This window comes from Indicator indicator, chromosome Z (genome assembly GCF_027791375.1).
Source record: "Indicator indicator isolate 239-I01 chromosome Z, UM_Iind_1.1, whole genome shotgun sequence".
NCBI lineage: Eukaryota > Metazoa > Chordata > Aves > Piciformes > Indicatoridae > Indicator > Indicator indicator.
In genome coordinates, this window is record NC_072053.1 from 27,919,755 (window position 1) to 27,926,387 (window position 6,633).

A 6,633-nucleotide genomic window follows, 5' to 3' on the forward strand; every position below is an offset into this window, starting at 1 on the left:
AATACAATTTAGAGAATTCAGTAAATGGAAAAGGCTCAGCCACAAAATAGCTTTACCCCACTTATAAAACCAGAGGCAAGCCAGGACCTTAGGGAAAGCTGAGAATGATGGTTTTATTCATGAGGACGGAGCAAGAATTTGGAGATAGTCCCTAGGTCTCTCTTCGGTGGCAGGCTCCAGAACTGCAAGTTTTATAATCCAGTTTGTGGATAACGCGGCACAAATCCAAAGGGACCCGCCAAAATCAAAGTGTCCTTAGACATGGATGCCACAAGGCAAAAAACTCGTGCAGCAGCACTGCTCGAGCAGTGCAAGAGAAGCCGCACTGCTGGCGTGTTCCAGCCAACAGCCGCAGTGTATACGGCAGGCAGGGCCACTCAAGGGCGGGCAGGTCCGGGGAGAAGCCAAGTCCGAGTGCTGATTTCTCCAATTTCGCCACGAATCCAGAGCGAGTCCAAAATGAGATAGCAGACTCCTTTCTAGTCACTCTATTTAAGACTTTCCTAGACAATGTGGCCAGTGCCAACGAAGAACCCAGCCAATCCCAGTTCCAAATCCCAGCACGGGCCTCCCCCACGGGTGAATACATGTGAGGGACCTCAGTTCCTGGAAGGAAGAATTGGAGCCTTTTTACCAGTCCCCCAGGGGAAGGGGAAGGCAATTTCGTGCCTTTGTCTTCCCCCATTCAAACCTCCGCTGATGGAAGTGGGGAAAGGGGGGTTTGAAGCACCCTGCAACAGTGTGTCCTAAACTGGGTTTGCAGACAGTGTAGGTACTTAAAAAGTGAAGCTCTATACTGTTTAATTTAATCGACTTGGACTTGTTGCTATGAGAAACAGTAAATTAACTTGTGTCACATGCTGTATTGCTGAGTCCGGTCTAATTCCAGTATATAAACTGTGTACTTCTTAAACTACACAGCAAACTAATTTTTGTAGATATACCTGTTCCAGATGCACCTGGAGTAAGATGTGTATAACATTAAAAAAAAAAAAAACAAACAAACAAAAAAAAAAACCACCCAAACAAAAAAAACCCACTTTGCAGAAATGCAATTTTGTAGGAAAGTTGCTTCAGTCACCAGAAGCTCCAGCAGTCTCTCTCTCTCTAGTCCATTATCAGTCTTTGCCTTATTCCAAAATTGTAAACTCAGGGAGTTATCCAGTAAAAACGATCAGTGACAGAGAGATGGGCTGTGTCAGAGCACACTGCATGTACTCAAAAATTAAGAAATACTTAATCCTTTCCACATTTTGTCTGGAATGCCACTGTAACACACTAATGCTCCTTAGCCTTTTCCAGTTTTGTTCTCTCCGGATACCTCAAACCCAGTTCCTATCCCTGTTCACTTGAAGCCTCAGCTCAGGTAAGGCAAACTAGCTTTTCATAAACACAATGTGTTCATGAAAGGTTGCCCATGGAGGTGGTGAGGCCCCTTCCCTGAGGATATTCAAGGTGAGGCTTCACGAGGCGCTGGGCAGCCTGGTCTAGTTGGAGGTGTCCCTGCCGACTGTGAGGAGATAAGTCCAGATGACCTTTGGAGGTCTCTGTTGGCCCAGACCATTCTATGATTCTATCATACACATTTTCTTCATAGGAATTATCCTTCATTTGGATGCAAGTAGGTATTTCCTAACTTCTGAAGTGGTTTGCTTCATCTTTAAACTGTTTAGCATGATTAAGTTTTTCTGTTGCATGCAATTTTAGAGAAAAAATTGTTGCTAATTTGCCAATTAAAATCTTTTAATAGGTTTAGATCAGATTTATGTATGAGGTTTTAAAATTATAATTCAGACCACTTGAATAAGATAGTGTAAACTCATAGCTCTACCACAGCAGACCATGAGGTGTGCTCCAAAGCTGTTGTATAAGTTGCAGCAAGAATTCTGTTAAAATTATTGCTCAGAGTTGGAGGTGGGGCTGTAAGAAGGGGATGGGAGTTCTAAAGTATCACAGTGGAATAAAAACCCAAGCATTTTCTTTTTCTGCCTTTCTCTGAGATTCAACTTCACACTTTGAAATTGCAGCTATACAGAAAAACTTACAAATATTTGCAGATTTCAATATCTACCAAAAAAAAGATGATGAAAATCTGTACCAAAAAGATCCAGGAAGTGCTCCTATTATCCTGTATCTGAGTGGGGGCTGGATTTTGATAGCAATATCTATAGAGCACTTCTGTGCTTTTACCTCCCAGTGATTTTCAGTAAGTACGGATGAACAATAAAGAGTGAGTATGGTGAAGTTACTGGAGTAGGCTTGTTTGAAGAGATGAAAAGGGACAAGGATAGGATTACACCACAATTAGCGTTTTCTTCAGAAACAAGGATGAGAGTGTGCTATGCTCTTAGTGTAGCTTGGAAACCAAGCTACCTTGTGCTTTTGCAGAGCCCTGGAGCTCAGTGCTTTTGCAGGCATCCTTCTGCTCTTTGTTTTAGTTTATTTGTCTTTCCATTTCAAATGCAAAGGGGTTTCTAGCTAGCCAGTATCACAGTCAGTTTGCCCTCCAGCTTCTTTTACATGTTGCTTACATAGCCTGTGGTTTCTCCTTTCTAGACTCCAGAGTTTTCACCAACTTCCCCCACTTTTTCCAATACTATCCTCTCACTTCCCAGATGGTATCTCCCTGCCTGTCCTTAGCAGTCACTCATTTCTATAAAGCTCCTATTCATGGGAGCTCCCTCAGCCATTTTACTGAGGTGGTCTAAGGAAGGCGTGTTATCAAGGATCCACCTTAGGCTGTAGTCTACAGCCCTCCTCGTTTTACCACTGAAAGGCCAGGATAACCATGGTGTGAAGAGGATGAGCCCCATGCTCGCTCAAGGATCCAGCTTTCTTGAGAAGGGCTTCCTGCTTAGAGAAAGCAGCTTTCTGATTGTCTTCATACTGAAATGTGAATTCACTTGCGATGTAACTGAAAAAAAAAGTTAGTGAGCTATACATAGAAAAACAGATGACCAAGTACCTCCTATGTATGCCTTACTGTTGGGCAAGGAGGAGTGTAGGAGTTTTTAATGAAAGGATAGGTGTGTGTTTAATTTGTGTTTAATTTGTAAACAAGAGCATGAAGAGTAACAGTTTCTTCTTACTATAGTGTTGCACCTCACTAATTTTGATTTTACGGCATCAGCAGATATGTCACACTGTATGAAGGAAAAAAAACATTGTGCTTTTCAGTGTGTCCAAAATACTCTAAATACTTACAAAGTAGCCATCATAATTTGAAAAAATATTTTCAGAAAACTTACTTTTACTTAGTAAATAATACTAGCCATTCTGATAAAGATACTGTGATGGTTTGAAACTGTCTTTTTAATTTTTTTCCTTGCAAAGTTCAAAACAGAGAAAGTGCAAGAGTGTAAATAAGTCATTACTGGGTGTAAGAAAGCAAAATACTGATTGTTCTAAACACTTCTATTGGATAGATAGAAATGTTTAAGAATTTGTCGGTGTGAGCTGAAATTCGCCCCCCCACCGACAATAACCAGGCTAGTTCAGTCTGGAAGCAAATGAAGGCTGTATTTACAAGCAGAGTCTAAAATCTACGATGAAATGCAATGAATATGTACAAGTATACAAAATTCACAACATTTACAAATATATACAATCAAACCAGAAAAGCACAACCGATCTCCCTTTGCTTCCCCCCAAGGGGACCCTCCCAAAGGGGCCTCTCTCTCTCCCAGGAGCTTCCCCCCAGACTCCCCTGGACAGAGAAGCAGAGTTAGTTAAGCAGAAAGTTGTTAACTTAGCTGCCAAGGTCAGCGTGTTATCTTCAGCCAGAAGAGAAGAAGAAACAGCAGACAGACAGCCCAGCAACTGCCCCCACTGCTGAACGCAGAGTGTGCAGAATGCCTACTTTGTTTTGGGTAATAGTTCTTAAACATTTCTATCTATCCAATGGAAGTGTTTAGAACAATCAGTATTTTGCTTTCTTACACCCAATAGTGACTTATTTACATTCTTTCACTTTCTCTGTTCTGAACTTTGCAAGGAAAAAATTAAAAATACAGTTTCAAACCATCACACAACTATTACCCAAAACAAAGCGGGCACTCTGCACATTCTGCATTCTGCAGTGGGGGCAGCTGCTGGGCTGTCTGGCTGCTGTTTTCTTCTTCTTCTCTTCTGGCTGAAGATAACACACATGGACCTTGGCAGCTAAGTTAACAACTTTCTGCTGAACTAACTCTGCTTCTCTGTCCAGGGAGGTCTGGGGGGAAGCTCCTGGGAGAGAGAGGCCCCTTTGGGCGGGTCCCCTTGAGGGGAAGCAAAGGGAGATTGGTTGTGCTTTTCTGTTGATTGTATATATTTGTAAATGTTGTGAATTTTGTATACTTGTACATATTCATTGCATTTCATCGTAGATTTTAGACTCTGCTTGTAAATACAGCCTTCATTTGCTTCCAGACTGGGCTAGCCTGGTTACTTGTTGGTGGGGGGGGGAGAATTTCAGCTCACACCGACACAGATACTGTAGTGTAAAAGGATAATATTGTTTTGAAAGGACTGATAAAGAATGTTTCCTAAATAAGAAGCCTTGTATTTGTGTTTCATCTATTTCTTTTGAGGCAATTTATAATAATTACAATTTTATCTTGAGAGAGACAAAATGATCAGTTAATTTCAATAATATATGTCAAACATACTGATATATAATTCAAAATTAATGCCTTGGTATTCCTTCAAAATATGAACTGTTACCTGTAGCTTTATTGAATTCTTTGCCCACAGAATGCTACTCCTGTCAAAGCCAGTTATACTTTTAATCCTAGAATAATTTAAGATCATCATGCCCAACCATTATCTAAGTCAACCAAGCCTGGTGTTAAACCATGTCCCTGGGCATCACATCTACGTCTTTTTTAAACACCTCTAGGGAAGGGGATTCGACCACCTCCCTGGGGAGGCTATTCCACTGTTTAGTAATCCTTTCAGTGTAAAAATTCTCCTAATATCCAAACTAAACTTCCTCTGGTGCAATTTCAGGGCATTTCCTCTCATCCTATCACTTGTTACTAGGGAGAAGAGACTGACATGCGCCTTGCTGCATGCTCCTTTCAGGTAGCTGTAGAAAGCCACAAGGTCTCCCCTCAGCCTCTTCCAGGCTAAACAACCCCAGTTCCATCAGCTGTTGTTTAGAACAATGGTTCTCCAGACCCTTCCCCAGCTTCACTGCCCTTCACTGGAGTGGCTCCAGGACCTTAATGTCTTTCTTGCAGTGAAAGCCCCAAAAGTGAACATAGTGTTGAGGTGTGGCCTTACCAGTGCCAAGTACAATGGGACAATCATTTCTCTGGTCCTGCTTGTCTCACTGTTGCTGATACATGCCAGGATGCTGTGGCCTTCTTGGCCACCTGAGCACACTGCTGGCTCATGTTCAGCCAGCTGAGGATAAAAAAACACAGGTCTTTCTCTGCTAGGCAGCTTCCCAGCCGCTTTTCCTCAAGCCTGTAGTGTTGCATGGGGTTGTTGTGACCCAAGTGCAGGACCCAGCACTTGGCTTTGCTGAAGCTCATACAAATGGCCTCAGTCCACTGATCCAGCCTGTCCAGGTCCCTCTGCAGATCCTTCCTACCCTCAAGCATATTCCAACTCCCTCCCAACTTAGTGCCATCTGGAAACTTACTGAAGGTGCACTTGATTGCATCATCCAGATCACTGGTAGCTACTAAAGAGAATTGGTCCCAGTATTGAGCCCTGAGGAATTCCACTTGTGAACAGCCACCAATTGAATTTAACTCCATTCACCAATACTCTTTGGGCCTGGCCATCCAGTCAGTTCTTTACTCAGTGAAGTGTCCACCCGTCCAAGCCTTCAGCAGCCAGTTTCTCCTCAAGGGTGCTGTGGGAGAGTGTGTCAAAGGCTTTATTAAAGTCCAGGTAAACAACATCCACAGCCTTTTCCTTATCCACTAAGTGGGTTACCTTGTCAGGTTGATCAAGCATGACCTGCCCTTCATGAACCCATGCTGACCAGGCCCGATCCCTGGTTGCCCTGTATGTGCTGTGTAATGCCACTCACCATTATCTGCTCCATGATCTCCTCTGGCACTGAAGTCACTGACATGTCTATAGTTCCCCAAATCCTCCTTCTGGCACTTCCTGCAGATGGGCATCACATTTGCTAACCTCTAGTCATCTGGGACCTCCTCAATTAGCCAGGACTGCTGGTAAATGATGGGAAGTGGCCTGGTGAGCACTTCTGCCATTCTGTCAGTACCCTTGGGTATATGCCATCTGGTTCCATAGACTTGTGTTATATCTAAGTGGTGCAAGAGGTCAGTAACTATCTCCTCTTGAATTATGGGGGCTTCATTCTGCTTCCCATCCCTATCTTTCAGCTCAGGGGGCTGGGCATCCATCAAACAACTGGTCCTACTACTATCTGCCTTGTTGGCCTTCCCCTGATTCTTATCCATAAACACAGAACCCTATTATTAGTATTATTAAGCTCAAGACAATCAAAGTACCCTCTGACATAGAGGGCCACCCTACCACCTGTCCTTCGTTACCTATTTGTTTTGAGGAGTTTGTAGCCGTGGGACATCTTCCTACATTTCTGTGATGGTCTCAGTATCATAGTTTTCATGATGCACAGTGGCTTCCAGCTCCTCCTGCTTGTTTCCTATG